The sequence below is a fragment of the Bufo bufo genome, chromosome 7 (genome assembly GCF_905171765.1).
Source record: "Bufo bufo chromosome 7, aBufBuf1.1, whole genome shotgun sequence".
NCBI lineage: Eukaryota > Metazoa > Chordata > Amphibia > Anura > Bufonidae > Bufo > Bufo bufo.
In genome coordinates this window covers 11592011-11608297 of record NC_053395.1, presented here as the reverse complement: position 1 = coordinate 11608297, position 16287 = coordinate 11592011, and the positions used below count along the sequence as shown (strand labels likewise).

The 16287-nt window shown below is 45.4% G+C and overlaps 1 protein-coding gene across 2 annotated transcripts in view; it reads left to right on the top strand.

Annotated features, from left to right (window-relative positions):
- The first annotated feature begins 3420 nt into the window (after nt 1-3420).
- Nucleotides 3421-16287, top strand: part of LOC121007537 (sulfotransferase family cytosolic 1B member 1-like) — a 33211-nt gene continuing 20344 nt past the window's right edge. Inside the window, exon 1 of one of the 2 annotated variants that reach the window (XM_040439547.1) lies at nt 3421-3564. The gene's annotated coding sequence lies outside the window, so the exon portion shown is untranslated. The remainder of the gene's footprint in view (nt 3565-16287) is intronic. The other variant, XM_040439549.1, reaches the window with a different exon arrangement.

The following is a 16287-nucleotide window of genomic DNA, read 5'->3' as shown; positions in this document are numbered from 1 at the left end:
CAGTCACTGTGTATATACATTACATTACTTATCCTGTACTGATCCTGAGTTACATCCTGTATTATACTCCAGAGCTGCACTCACTATTCTGCTGGTGGAGTCACTGTGTACATACATTACTTATCCTGTACAGATCCTGAGTTACATCCTGTATTATACTCCAGAGCTGCACTCACTATTCTGCTGGTGCAGTCACTGTGTACATACATTACTTATCCTGTACTGATCCTGAGTTACATCCTGTATTATACTCCAGAGCTGCACTCACTATTCTGCTGGTGCAGTCACTGTGTACATACATTACTTATCCTGTACTGATCCTCAGTTACATCCTGTATTATACTCCAGAGCTGCACTCACTATTCTGCTGGTGCAGTCACTGTGTACATACATTACTTATCCTGTACTGATCCTGAGTTACATCCTGTATTATACTCCAGAGCTGCACTCACTATTCTGCTGGTGCAGTCACTGTGTACATACATTACTTATCCTGTACTGATCCTGAGTTACATCCTGTATTATACTCCAGAGCTGCACTCACTATTCGGCTGGTGCAGTCGCTGTCTACATACATTATATTACTTATCCTGTACTGATTCTGAGTTACATTCTGTATTATACTCCAGAGCTGAACTCAGTATTCTGCTGGTGCAGTCACCGTGTACATACATTACTTATCCTGTACTGATCCTGAGTTACATCCTGTATTATACTCCAGAGCTGCACTCACTATTCTGCTGGTGGAGTCACTGTGTACATACATTACTTATCCTGTACAGATCCTGAGTTACATCCTGTATTATACTCCAGAGCTGCACTCACTATTCTGCTGGTGCAGTCACTGTGTACATACATTACTTATCCTGTACTGATCCTGAGTTACATCCTGTATTATACTCCAGAGCTGCACTCACTATTCTGCTGGTGCAGTCACTGTGTACATACATTACTTATCCTGTACTGATCCTGAGTTACATCCTGTATTATACTCCAGAGCTGCACTCACTATTCTGCTGGTGCAGTCACTGTGTACATACATTACTTATCCTGTACTGATCCTGAGTTACATCCTGTATTATACTCCAGAGCTGCACTCACTATTCTGCTGGTGAAGTCACTGTGTACATACATTACTTATCCTGTACTGATCCTGAGTTACATCCTGTATTATACTCCAGAGCTGCACTCACTATTCTGCTGGTGCAGTCACTGTGTACATACATTACTTATCCTGTGCTGATCCTGAGTTACATCCTGTATTATACTCCAGAGCTGCACTCACTATTCTGCTGGTGCAGTCACTGTGTACATACATTATTTATCCTGTACTGATCCTGAGTGACATCCTGTATTATACTCCAGAGCTGCACTCACTATTCTGCTGGTGCAGTCACTGTGTACATACATTACTTATCCTGTACTGATCCTGAGTTACATCCTGTATTATACTCCAGAGCTGCACTCACTATTCTGCTGGTGCAGTCACTGTGTACACACATTACTTATCCTGTACTGATCCTGAGTTACATCCTGTATTATACCCCAGAGCTGCACTCACTATTCTGCTGGTGCAGTTACTGTGTACATACATTACTTATCCTTTACTGATCCTGAGTTACATCCTGTATTATACTCCAGAGCTGCACTCACTATTCTGCTGGTGAAGTCACTGTGTACATACATTTCTTATCCTGTACTGATCCTGAGTTACATCCTGTATTATACTCCAGAGCTGCACTCACTATTCTGGTGGTGCAGTCACTGTGTACATACATTACTTATCCTGTACTGATCCTGAGTTACATCCTGTATTATACTCCAGAGCTGCACTCACTATTCTGCTGGTGCAGTCACTGTGTACATACATTACTTATCCTGTACTGATCCTCAGTTACATCCTGTATTATACTCCAGAGCTGCACTCACTATTCTGCTGGTGCAGTCACTGTGTACATACATTACTTATCCTGTACTGATCCTCAGTTACATCCTGTATTATACTCCAGAGCTGCACTCACTATTCTGCTGGTGCAGTCACTGTGTACATACATTACTTATCCTGTACTGATCCTTAGTTACATCCTGTATTATACTCCAGAGCTGCACTCACTATTCTGCTGGTGCAGTCACTGTGTACATACATTACTTATCCTGTACTGATCCTGAGTTACATCCTGTATTACAGTTCAGAGTTGAAATCATATTACAGTAAACGTGTTGTCTGACTAAGCTCCTATAATGCAGCGGGGTGGATAGCCTCCCCTTCATCAGATGACTCTATTCGTGCTTGGTTTAAAGCAGGGATGCCCAACCTGCGGCCCTACAGCTATTGCAGAACTACAAGTCCCAGAATGTCCTAATAGCTGTAGGTTTTCCAGGCATGCTGGGTGTTGTAGTTTTGCAACAGTTGGAGGGATGCAGGTTGGGCATCCCTGGTTTAAAGAATACATTTCCCAGTATGGAAATCACCAGCTCAAGCTCTGTGAAGATACTGAACAAGCAGGGAATGCTGGAAAATGTCAAGATGTTCCTGTTTCTTAACTTCTGATTCAGAGCGTTGACATCTCAGGAATCTTTGGAGACTGGAAGACTAATTTCACGGTTTCCCAGAACGAGAGGTTTGATGAATATTATCTTCAAGACATGTCCGATACAGACTTGACCTTCTGCAAGTAGGAACCAAAACTGCGCAGTACCTTCCGGGGAGAACGGGCTTAATTACTGCTGAACCCTTGGACATCTGGATGGACAAAAACAAGATGTGAACACCATTCCTTCAGCGTGACCTCATCAGGCTGCAGATGTTCAACTCTTCTATTCTTTCTTGAGATTATTTTTAATAAAGAATTTTTTTTCCCCTTTCACTGGATATTGTGTCACTATAGAACCCAGGGTGGCTAGAGACCCACCTACCCACCAGGCAGAGAAGGGCAGTGCTATCAGACTCCACTTTAGGGATTTCCCCTGGATATGATAGGTAAAGCCCAGGAGAGGCTACAGACCATGTTCTGTGCAGTAGCACGCAGCATGTCACAGGCAGTGTGCAAACTCCAGCCCACTGCACAGAGGGGCATTCTAACTTCATCTATAGGAATACATAGGTTTGTGCACATTTGTGGTTGTGACCCACAGTGATTCAGGATTACTGCCATACAACAGTTTGAACCCAGTAACTCTTGCATCCCAGGCAGTGGTTCTTCTCACTGAGCTACTGGTATTTCTGGACAGCTCCTTTCCTGAATCTGATGGATTGTTTCTTGCTCCTTGATATTCTTGCCTTCTCTGCCTAATTAGCTCCACCCATGGACTTCCTATTTAAGCCAGGCCTTGCTACTTCCTCATTGCCAGGTTGTGCGTCCTGCCTTCAGGCCATCTACTGCTCCTGAGCTTCCTGCAAACTGTTCTTATCTGTCACCTGACTACACCTCTATCACAATCATCTGTGTACCAAACTTGGACTATTACCCGACTACCTTGCTTCACTGAACTCCAGTCATCCGAATTGTCAGAGCCACTGGACTCCTTCCTTGTTTTCCAGACCTTGACGATTCCACATATCAGGTGAGAATAATCTGGATCAATATGGAGTCCGCGGTCTCTATCTGAACTACAGGAATTTGGCAAGTAATTTTCTCAACTATAAACTCTGGTACATGGCCAAAAAAAGATTACCAAATTACAAAGTCACTGTGTACATACATTATATTACTTATCCTGTACTGATCCTGAGTTATACCCCAGAGCTGCACTCACTATTCTGCTGGTGCAGTCACTGTGTACATACATTACTTATCCTGTACTGATCCTGAGTTACATCCTGTATTATACTCCAGAGCTGCAGTCACTATTCTGCTGGTGCAGGCACTGTGTACATACATTACTTATCCTGTACTGATCCTGAGTTACATCTTGTATTATACTCCAGAGCTGCACTCACTATTCTGCTGGTGCAGTCACTGTGTACATACATTACTTATCCTGTACTGATCCTGAGTTACATCCTGTATTATACTCCAGAGCTGCACTCACTATTCTGCTGGTCCAGTCACGGTGTAAATACATTACATTACTTTTGCACAAGAAGAAAATGTTTTTGCATCGCCGCATCCCAAGACCCATTACTTTTTTATTTTTCTTTCTATGGAGCTGTGTGAGGACTTGCTTTTTGTGGGATCACTTGTAGTTTTCATTGGTATCATTTCAGGGTACATAACACTTTTTGATCGCTTTTTATTCCTTTTTTCCTCTTTATAATGTTCACCGTATGGGATAAATCACGATAATTGTTTAGTGTGGGTTGTCACGGATGCGGTGATACCAAATATGTGGAGATTTTATTTTTGCAATTTTTCCATCTAAAAGCATTTTTGTGTATTTTTAAATAGGAATTGTTTTAATATATATATTTTTTAAACTATTTAATAGTCCTACAAGTGAATTATATTAGCCGATTTTTCGACCGCCTCTAAAATACATTGCACTATTTCTATAGTGCAGGGATCAGCAACCTCCGGCACTCCAGCTGTTCTAAAACTACAACTCCCAGATTCCTCATTTCACTTCTGTGGGAGTTAGAAGAACAGAGTAAGTGTGCATGCTGGGAGTTGTAGTTTCACAGCAGTTGGAGTGCCAAAGGTTGCTGATCCCTGCTATAGTGCAACATATTTTAATGTCATTGCTATACTGACATTCACCAGCAGGCTGCGCCAGAGAAGTGCAGCCTGCTGGGAAACACTGGAGGCAGGTCTGGGGCCTGCACTCGGCTCTTGCCTGCCTGCTCTGACATTGGCACGCCACAATCTCATTTGTGGGATGCCAATGGGAGACAGAGGGCGTCCGTCTCCTCTGTAACCACTTAAATGTGACGAGCCACAGCGTGTTACGGATTACACTGCCTGGATTGTTGCTTCTACACTAATAATGGCTCCTATAGTGGCCCAGTAGTGTGTACGTAGCCATAGGCAGTGAGTAGGGCTTGGGTGGCCCTGTGGGGCATCGGCCCACCAGGGAAATTCCCTGTAGTGCCAAAGTCTGCCCCTGATGAAATCTTAGTTGACTCGGAGAACGTATGTCACAACTGATCAGAAGAAGGTGAAACCTATGGGTATTAGATATTAGACCTGCCTATTCTTACCACCCAGCAGCCTGACTGATCCGTCCTAACGCTAGCCCACCTTGCTGCCGGAAATCCGCTCCGGCCCCATTCACTGTAATGGGGGTGGGCCGGAAGTCCTGCCACAGCATGGCAAACAAGCCGAGAGTCGGCCGGACAAAAACCGCAGCATGCTGTAGGTTTTTATCCGGCTGCTTCTTGTCATGTTTGCCATGCTGCGGAGTGAATGTGGCCAGGCACGGTGGGCTAGCGTTAGGACGGATCTGGCAGGCTATTCCCCCGCCGGAACAGCCTGCCAGACCCTGCTACCGCAAGTGTGAAAGTAGCCTTGGCGCTGTGTGATGACAAGATATTAGCACCACGGTCTCATTTTATCGTTCCAATCCACATCTGCACTAAAACTGCTGTGGTAGACTCTGGTGGAAACATCATAGACATAAGCTTTACTCATGAAAATAATACTGCAGTGTTAACAGAGTCAGAAGCTGTAGACATAGAGACAGTTGACGGATCACCGCTATAATCTGGGCCTGTCACTCATGAGACTGTGCAGTTTCAAAGTCTCATCAATCATGACATTTTTCATTGATCGCTTCCCCAAAGTTCTCAGTGATTTGGGGTATTCCTCGGTGGTCTACTCACAAGTCATCCACAGACTGGGAAACACACTGTAGCAGCTTTATTCTAAATTGTTTGCCTAAACCTGTTTCTTCATTGTCTGAGATCTCATCAATCTCTGAACTTTCCACTAAAGACTTGCTACCCCGGGGGCGTGGACTAATTGTCATGGAGTGAGGACGCTTCTAGCATCGGCTCCTCCATCATCCTCTGTTTATCCTGGCCATCCGTGCTACTGTCCAAGTTTAAGAGCTGGTCTCCCCCAATCCAAGTGAAGCGGAGCTGTCTGGGGGCTATATTTTTAGTTTCCTGAGTCTCGGCACTGGGTGAAGTCTATTACCTGCCTCCGCTCTGCATGTTCCGGCGCCATCTTGGATCCTAGTGTCTCCGTCTGTCACCGCTTGTCTTCGCTCCGGGGACCGCGGGTCTGCGCCTGCTATTAAGCGGGTAGGTTGATTCCCCTGCTCCTTCCTCGTGGGGCCCCTGGATCTCCGAGCTGTGGATTGCTGGGGATCGTGGCGGTGCTGTTACAGGACTCAGGTCGGGCGTGCAGGCTGAGACCGGTCTGAGTTGTTGCTGGGTGTGGAGGACGCAGAGCTGCTGGATCCTGGTCTGTGAGAGGGGCTGTGGACCAGTGGGGCTGACTAGTGACCCTAATCTCAATACTCTGGGTCCCTACCTGAATCTAATCAATATAAGCCTGTGCTTCTGTGTCTGGTGACACCAATATAAGAAGATTGGGCTGACTGCATACCCTCATCAGGTACTGGGGGAAGGCTGATGGGATCCTACACCACATTGACTGTTTTATTTCTTACTACTGAGACCCTTGGGTCTGGCAGGGTCCCTTTTCTTTGGCGCATTCCCTTCCGTGGGTCCTCAGACTGTCTGACCTAGAAATCACCTGCTCCACTTGGGCCCGAAGGGTGACAACCCCTTTCTGCCACCCTATTTCAAGCCATATATACATGGGCCGCAAGACGGGTGTTTCTGGTGGGCCCCATTCCTCCTAAATTAATGGTGGATGTCATGAGTCAAACCGAAGACAAGGGTCTTGATACTTCGCCTGACCAAGAGGCGATTGACTTCAGTAAAATAATGTCAGCAATCACGCAGTGTCAGTCCACCCTCACAGTCAAAATAGACCACTTACAGTCTGACCTCACCTGTCTTAGACATGACCTATAAAATCCATGACAGAACCACTGAGGTGGAGAGGAGATTGGGCGAGGTGGAGGATGTGGCCCATCTGGGAGAAAATCACGTCAGAGCCCTGCAGCAAAAAGTGAAGGCCCTGCAAGCAAAGGTGGATGATGCCGAAAACCGTAATCGGCGAAATAACATTCGTATTATGGGCCTACCTGAGAGGGCTGAGGGTCAATCGCGTGAGATCTTTGCAGAGCAGCTTATAAAAAAATGTCTGGACTCCATAGATCTTTCCACCACGTTTGTTGTTGAGAGAGCGCACAGAATACCTACCAAACCCTTGCCGCCCAGGGCTCCGATTCGCCCCTTCATATTGAAAGTTCTGAACTATTGGGACCGTGATACTATCCTGGCGGCGGCTCGTCAGATACAGGATATTAGATTTGAAAACTCCAGGATCTCGTTCTATCCGAACTTTTCCTCAGAGGTCCAAAAAATGCGACGCCAGTTTTCTGCAGTGAGGGCTCGCGTGAGGGAAAGGGGCCTCCGTTATGCCATGTTGTACCCAGCATGCTTAAGGATCCAGGATGGTGATTCTGTTAAATTCTTTACTACTCCAGAGGAGGCCTCGGACTGGCTAGATGGGAGAGGCTGAGCTTCTAGGGCCCACTAGGCCTTAATGTCTTGGTGCACCGCACGGATGTCCACATTATCTGCGGGAGCTGAAGATTACATGATGGCGTGCTGTAACTTTATCTCCTTGAACGTTAGGGGACTTAATGATAAAGTGAAAAGGTCTCTTGTTTTCAATTACTTGAAGAAATTTTCCCCGGATTTGGTATTACTGCAAAAGACTCACTTAACCTCCTCAGGACCGCCGTACGCAGGATTGCGTCTTTGCGGCGGTCCTGTTGTTCTGGGTGGACGCGCCGGTGCGTCCTCTCGCGAGACGCGAGATTTCGTGCATTGCCGGCCCGCGCATGCGCATCGCAGGCCGGCAAAAGTTAAAGAAGTATTTCGTCACCAGCCTGCCAGCCACGATCATTGGCTGGCAGGCTGGCGATTTTCAAAAAATCAAATCAGAAGCCAGATAACAGATCATATTAGTAAATATGATCTGTTATATGGCTTCTCTGCTGGTCCTTTTCGTCGGTTGGATCCAGCAGAGAAGCAGAGATCACTGTGAGTACCCACCAACACTACACCTTAGCCCCTGATCACCTTCCATCACCCCCATTATCCTAATTAACCCCTTGATCGCCCCCTGTCAATCACTTAGTGAAAGACAAAAAGTGATCAGTGTAAACTGTCACTTTTTTTTTTCCACTAGTATTGGCTGTTAGGTTTTAGGGATAGTTTAGGCCCCTTGGTTAGGTAGTTAGCGCCCAGCCCACCGCACCGCAGTCACTTTTATTCGCTGTTTAGCGTATCGCTAATCAGCATTTGTACTTTTATAGTATCTGTAAGTGATCAAAACTGATCACGGTCAGATCTATAATAGTATTAGTGTCACCTTAGTTCGCCCTCCACTCAAAACGCAGTGTTTGTCCGATCAGGCCTGATCGGTCGCCCACACGTGCGTTCACCCACGCCCGCCCCACCGCAGTGACAAAAAAAAATTTGTTTTTTGATCGCTGCACATTCACTTTACACGCACTGCGGCGATAAAAAAATCAGTTTTGATATTTTTTATCAACCGCAGCGGCCTCCGGTACTTCGCTAGCCTCCCCTTTGTAAGACAGGCTTGCTTTTTTTCTTGGGTAGTCTCAGGGAATACCCCTAAATTTAGTAGTCCAAAATGTCAAACAGGGGGTATTCTTCTGAAGAGGCCTACAGGATTCTGACCCAGTCGGATGAGGAGTGGGAACCCTCATCTGACGAATCTAGCGGGTCAGAATATGAACCTGTGGAAAGCAGTGGCTCTCTGACCCAAAGTTCGGACGAGGAGGTGGAGGTCCCTGGCAGCACCAGGCGTACCCGGCCCCGTGTCGCTAGACCACAGGTTATGCAGGATCCGCTTCAAGAGCAGCAGAGTGGGGCTGTCGCTGCCGGATCACGTGGTGAGGCATACACCAGCAGCGCAGCCCTCCCTGGACCTTCTACCAGCACTGCCGTACAACATGGTGACGTGGCGAGCACCAGAAGGGCAGTTGAAGCTGGTACAGTGGCACGTGCACTAGTTACCCCGTCGCAGCCACCGCGCAGACAGGCCCGTAGAGCCCCTAGAATCCCTGAGGTGCTGGCAAACCCTGATTGGCAGTCACCAACTTCAGCCGCACCTGTAGTTCCCCCTTTCACCGCCCAGTCTGGAGTTCGGGTTGAGACGGCTCAAATCGGTTCGGCCCTGGGATTTTTTGAGCTGTTCTTGACTGCGGAGCTCTTGGACTTAGTCGTGGCAGAGACAAACCGGTATGCCACACAATTTATATCCGCCAACCCGGGAAGCTCTTATGCCCAGTCTTTCCGGTGGAAACCAGTCCAAGTTTCCGAACTTAAAATTTTTCTGGGCCTTCTCCTCAACATGGGTCTAACTAAAAAGCATGAATTGCGGTCATATTGGTCCACGAACCCGATTCATCACATGCCCATGTTCTCTGCTGCTATGTCCAGGACACGATTTGAGACCATCCTGCGTTTCCTGCACTTTAGCGACAACACCACCTCCCGTCCCAGAGGCCACCCAGCTTTTGACCGGCTCCACAAAATTCGGCCCCTCATAGACCATTTCAACCAGAAATTTGCAGATTTGTATACCCCCGAGCAAAACATCTGCGTAGACGAGTCCCTAATACATTTTACCGGGCGCCTTGGCTTCAAACAATACATCCCAAGCAAGCGTGCCCGGTATGGGGTCAAATTGTATAAGCTCTGTGAAAGGGCCACAGGCTATACCCACAAATTTCGGATCTATGAGGGAAAAGATCAGACCCTGGAGCCGGTCGGTTGCCCTGACTACCTGGGGAGCAGTGGGAAGACAGTCTGGGACTTGGTGTCACCCTTATTCGGAAAGGGGTACCATCTTTATGTGGACAATTTTTACACAAGTGTGGCCCTCTTTAGGCATTTGTTTCTAGAACGGATTTGCGCCTGTGGCACCGCGCGAACTAGTCGCGTGGGCTTCCCCCAACGGCTTGTAACCACCCGTCTTGCAAGGGGGGAGAGGGCTGCCTTGTGTAACGAAGAACTGCTCGCGGTGAAATGGAGAGACAAGCGTGACGTTTACATGCTCTCCTCCATTCACGCAGACACGACAATCCAAATTGAAAGGGCAACCCGTGTCATTGAAAAGCCCCTCTCAGTCCACGACTATAATGCGCTCATGGGAGGGGTGGACTTCAATGACCAGATGTTGGCTCCCTATTTAGTTTCCCGACGCACCAGACGCTGGTATAAGAAGGTGTCTGTATATTTAATTCAATTGGCTGCCTATAATAGTTTTGTTCTCTACAGTAAGGCTGGGAGAACAGGATCCTTCCTCAAATTCCAGGAAGAGATCATCGAGAACCTCATTTATCCGGGAGGTTCCGTGGCCCCATCCACCAGTGTAGTTAGCCGTCTACACGAGCGACATTTCCCCAGTGTCGTTGCTGGTACCTTAACCCAACCGCCACCCCGAAAAAAATGTCGTGTCTGTAGCAGGAGTGGAATAAGGCGTGACACCCGCTATTTCTGTCCTGACTGTCCGGACCACCCTGCCCTATGCTATGTTGAGTGTTTCCGGAAGTACCACACACAGGTACACCTAGCATAGGGATCACATCTCACAGGACAGGCACACAGGGCTATTAGGGCCCTTTCTCTCACAGCTGCTGCAAACCTCTCCTTTCACCTGGGATAAAGTGCATAACGTACTTCGCCACATCTTTGGGCGATTTGCGCTTTGCACATTGTCCCATGGGGAAGGAGAGGTTTGTTCTATAAAAGTAAAAAAAACTAAACAAAAAAAAAATTACCGGTAAGTAAAAAAGTTAATATGTTCTGTTCTAAAGTTAATAAAGTTATTGCTTTGCGGCCTGGTTTTTTTCTTTTTTGTTTTTTTTACCTTCCAGGTGGACCAACCGATCGACCAGCTGCAGCACTGATGTGCATTCGGACAGAAGCATTGCGCTGCTGTCAGATTACACGCAAGTCGGTGTATGCGGCGCTGCAAGACGAGATTTCTCCTCTGCAGTAAAAGATACGTTTGCCGAGGCATATGAGCTGAGGAGGTGGCGGTGTTCATATACTTTGGCAAACACTTTGTATATATAAAAAAAAAAATCCCGGCAATGATTTATTCATCCACATCGATTGATGTGAATGGAGAAATCTGGTTTGCCAGGGCATACGAGCTGAAGTGGGTATGGATGTTGGGCGGAGCTCCTATGTCCTGGCAGACGCCTTTCCCCTCCTTTTTCTTTTTTTGGCAGAGATTTTTTCATCCACATTGATCGATGCGAATGAAGAAATCTGTGCCGTTCATTTTTTTCTTTCAGCCCAGAGGCTAAACGGAAAAAAAAAATCTCATTACCCGTATGCTCAATATAAGGAGAATAGCAGAAACTCCTAATGCTGGGCATACATGTAATGATTGCGGAGACCCTCAAATGCCAGGGCAGTACAAACACCCCACAAATAACACCATTTTGGAAAGAAGACACCCCAAGGTATTCGCTGAGGGGCATATTGAGTCCATGAAAGATTGAAATTTTTGTCCCAAGTTAGCGGAAAAGGAGACTTTGTGAGAACAAAATCAAAAAAATCAATTTCCGCTAACTTGTGCCCAAATATTTTTTTTTCAATGAACTCACCATGCCCCTCATTGAATACCTTGGGGTGTCTTCTTTCCAAAATGGGGTCACATGTGGGGTATTCATACTGCCCTGGCATTTTAGGGGCCCCAAAGCGTGAGAAGAAGTCTGGTATCCAAATGTCTAAAAATGCCCTCCTAAAAGGAATTTGGGCCCCTTTGCCCACCTAGGCTGCAAAAAAGTGTCACACATCTGGTATCTCTGTATTCAGGAGAAGTTGAGGAATGTGTTTTGGGGTGTCTTTTTACATATACCCATGCTGGGTGAGATAAATATCTTGGTCAAATGCCAACTTTGTATAAAAAAATGGGAAAAGTTGTCTTTTGCCAAGATATTTCTCTCACCCAGCATGGGTATATGTAAAATGACACCACAAAACACATTCCCCACCTTCTCCTGAGTACGGAGATACCAGATGTGTGACACTTTTTTGCAGCCTAGGTGGGCAAAGGGGCCCACATTCCAAAGAGCACCTTTCGGATTTCACAGGTCATTTACCTACTTACCACACATTAGGGCCCCTGGAAAATGCCAGGGCAGTATAACTACCCCACAAGTGACCCCATTTTGGAAAGACACCCCAAGGTATTCCGTGAGGGGCATGGCAAGTTCCTAGAATTTTTTATTTTTTGTCACAAGTTAGTGGAAAATGATGATTTTTTTTTTTTTATTTTTTTTTTTCATACAAAGTCTCATATTACACTAACTTGTGACAAAAAATAAAAACTTCCATGAACTCACTATGCCCATCAGCGAATACCTTGGGGTCTCTTCTTTCCAAAATGGGGTCACTTGTGGGGTAGTTATACTGCCCTGGCATTCTAGGGGCCCAAATGTGTGGTAAGGAGTTTGAAATCAAATTCTGTAAAAAATGACCTGTGAAATCCGAAAGGTGCTCTTTGGAATATGGGCCCCTTTGCCCACCTAGGCTGCAAAAAAATGGGAAAAGTTGTCTTTTGCCAAGATATTTCTCTCACTCAGCATGGGTATATATAAAATGACACCCCAAAACACATTCCCCACCTTCTCCTGAGTACGGAGATACCAGATGTGTGGCACTTTTTTGCAGCCTAGGTGGGCAAAGGGGCCCATATTCCAAAGAGCACCTTTCGGATTTCACAGGTCATTTTTTACAGAATTTGATTTCAAACTCCTTACCACACATTTGGGCCCCTAGAATGCCAGAGCAGTATAACTACCCCACAAGTGACCCCATTTTGGAAAGAAGAGACCCCAAGGTATTCGCTGATGGGCATAGTGAGTTCATAGAACTTTTTATTTTTTGTCACAAGTTAGTGGAATATGAGACTTTGTAAGAAAAGAAAAAAAAAATAAAAAATCATCATTTTCCGCTAACTTGTGACCAAAAATAAAAAGTTCTATGAACTCACTATGCCCATCAGCGAATACCTTAGGGTGTGTACTTTCCGAAATGGGGTCATTTGTGGGGTGTTTGTACTGTCTGGCCATTGTAGAACCCCAGGAAACATGACAGGTGCTCAGAGTCAGAGCTGCTTCAAAAAGCGGAAATTCACATTTTTGTACCATAGTTTGTAAACGCTATAACTTTTACCCAAACCATTTATTTTTTATCAAAGACATGTAGAACAATAAATTTAGAGCAAAATTTATATATGGATCTCGTTTTTTCTGCAAAATTTGACAACTGAAAATGAAAAATGTCATTTTTTTGCAAAAAAATTGTTAAATTTCGATTAATAACAAAAAAAGTAAAAATGTCAGCAGCAATGAAATACCACCAAATGAAAGCTCTATTAGTGAGAAGAAAAGGAGGTAAAATTCATTTGGGTGGTAAGTTGCATGACCGAGCAATAAACGGTGAAAGTAGTGTAGGTCAGAAGTGTAAAAAGTGGCCTGGTCTTTCAGGGTGTTTAAGCACTGGGGGCTGAGGTGGTTAAAGAGGACCTTTCATCAGAATCAAGTATGTAAACTGAATATACATACATGGAGAGCGGCGCCCAGAGATCCCCCTGCACTTACTGTTATCCCCGGGCACCGCTCCGTTCTCCGGTTATAGGCTACGGTAAAGTCATAGTTAGGCTCCACCCATTTGAGCCTGCCGCGGTCTCCTTCTCCTATGCTGTAGCGCTGGCCAATCGCAGCGCTCAGCTCTTAGCCATGCTATGAGCTGAGCGCTGCGATTGGCCAGCGCTACAACATAGGAGAAAGAGACGCCGGCAGGCTCAAATGGGTGGAGCCTAACTATGACTTTACCGGAGCCTATAACCAGAGAACGGAGCGGCGCCCGGGGATAACAGTAAGTGCAGGGGGATCCCTGGGCGCCGCTCTCCATGTATGTATATTCAGTTTACATACTTGATTCTGATGAAAGGTCCTCTTTAAGAGGCCAAAAACCTGTGGGCGTTAAAGAGTCCATGGATTGGTTCATCATTCCATGTGGTTTATAGTAATTACACTAGGGGAGTCTCTGTCCTGGTATCTAAATCAATCCCTTTTAAACTACATTCGGTGCAGACTGACTTGTCTGGGCGGTATGTCATTGTACATGCGGCTATGCAGGGTAGAGATTACATTGTGGTGGGCCTATATATTCCCCCCCCCCCCTTTCAGAGAGGAATACTGGATGATATTATGGGAAGGGTGTCAACTTCGCCGACTGATCCTCTAATTATGCTGGGTGATTATAATGCGGTTTTGGACCGGATTGCAGATCGACTCAGGCCTCGCATAGTAGGGCACTTGTCAATTGGGCCAATGCCCATGCTCTGACGGAATGTTGGAGATTTCTTCACCCGAAGGACCGTCAATATTCCTGTCACTCAGCTTCATTTGATACCCTGTCCCGTATTGATCTGGTTTTTGTTAAGAGTGGGAGTGGGATTTGCGATTTTTATCTCCTCGAAGTTGGGTTTTGTGGCAGAAATAGTTCCTACCAAATATGGAAGAAAGTTGCTCCGTTTACTCATGTTCTATGGGAGGAAAATTATCCTTTTGAATTGGAAACCTCCAAAGAACCTTACTCTTGGTTCCTGGATCCAACTGATAAATGCTGATCTACAGATGTGCAAACTCACTTATGCAGCGAGGGGAACGCCTGATAGATTCGATCAGATTTGGGGCATATGGTTAAGTGCGCAGGGCACTATCTGATGGTATGTGTAGGGATCTGGGACTCCAGGATGAATGAGTGTGTGAATGGTTGGTATTGTACTAGTAAACGTGACATGATGTATCGCGGGAATGCCTTCTTGTTTGTAACATATTGCCGCTGTGTTATTTTGATGTATTTCCCGTATAGGGATTCTTGTATAAGTACTGGATTGCGGACTTGTCGCCCGGTTGTCTTTGTCTTGTTTTTGTATCCCTTTGGGATTGAGAAGTTTGTAATTTTTTTTTTTTATGCTTCTATAAATAAACACTATAAAAAATTAAATAAAAAAAAGACTTGCTACCCCCATCATACAGAAAATTTCAAGATGTCTGTGATGAGAAGAACTCAGATAAGCTACCACTACATCGTACATATTGGCCAACAGAGCTGCTACCTGGTGCTAAAATACCATTTGGTCATAGCTGCTCTCTTTCTCAACCAGAACAGAAGGCCTTAAAGGAATATCTGGATAAGAATTTAGAAAAAGGCTTCATTTGGCCATATAAATCTCCATAAAAAAGTTTGCATAATGGCTGTGCTTCTTTGTACAATCATAATTGTGAAGGGACAGGTCTTTTTGGGCTTTCCTAAAGTATTTTTGAGCTTAATTATTCCCTTTCAGCTTCACAGCTAGATGCATTTCTCTCAGAAGCAGGGAACATCTCCCTTCTGTGGAATCTGCCAGAACTGTACTGTTGTGATGTTCCACTATGTTTTCGGCTCCGGTGCTCACAGAACAGACAACAGGTGGAGGAGGCTCATGTGATCTTCAGTGGCAGTGTAGAAGCAGTTATTTTATCAGGCTCGCCCCCACTTCCTATGAACCACCTTCTGTCTCTCTGTTGCTACGGATGGATCTTGCCTGTCAACAGGCAGTAAACTGCAAATAAGGTGGAAGTGAGAGCCTTAGTGGCAATGACTTTACAGCTTTTTTTTTCAGTTGGATGCATGCAGATTTTTTAAATGAAGTGATTTAGAAAGTTGCTGTTTACACCTTTCTCTATTAAATGAAATAGTGTGAAAGTACAGGGACTCTTTAAGCTTGAGAATTGTGAATTAGAGCAGGCAAACATCCAATGTCTTGGGTGTATCATTTTACCAAAAGATGAAATTGATCCTAGTGAAATCAAGGCTGTTGTTGATTGGCCAATTCCCAAAAAAGTTCAAAGATTCATTGGTTTTGCTAACTTCTATAGAAGATGAATCAGAAAATGGTTGGTTTCATGAAATTACAGCCTCTCTTTACTTTAGCACGAATATTAATTCATCCAAATCCAGACTTGCCATTTACTGTCAAGGTTGATGCATCTGATTCAGCTATAGGGGCTGTTCTGTCCCAGAAGTCTGGAAACAAGATGTTGTTGCACCCTTGTGTTAGTTTATCTGAAAGAAACTACAATATTGGGCGATAAGGAACTGCTAGCAGTCAAATGTGCATTTGGAGGAAACTGCTAATCCTGTAACTGTGCTTACTGATCAGAGAA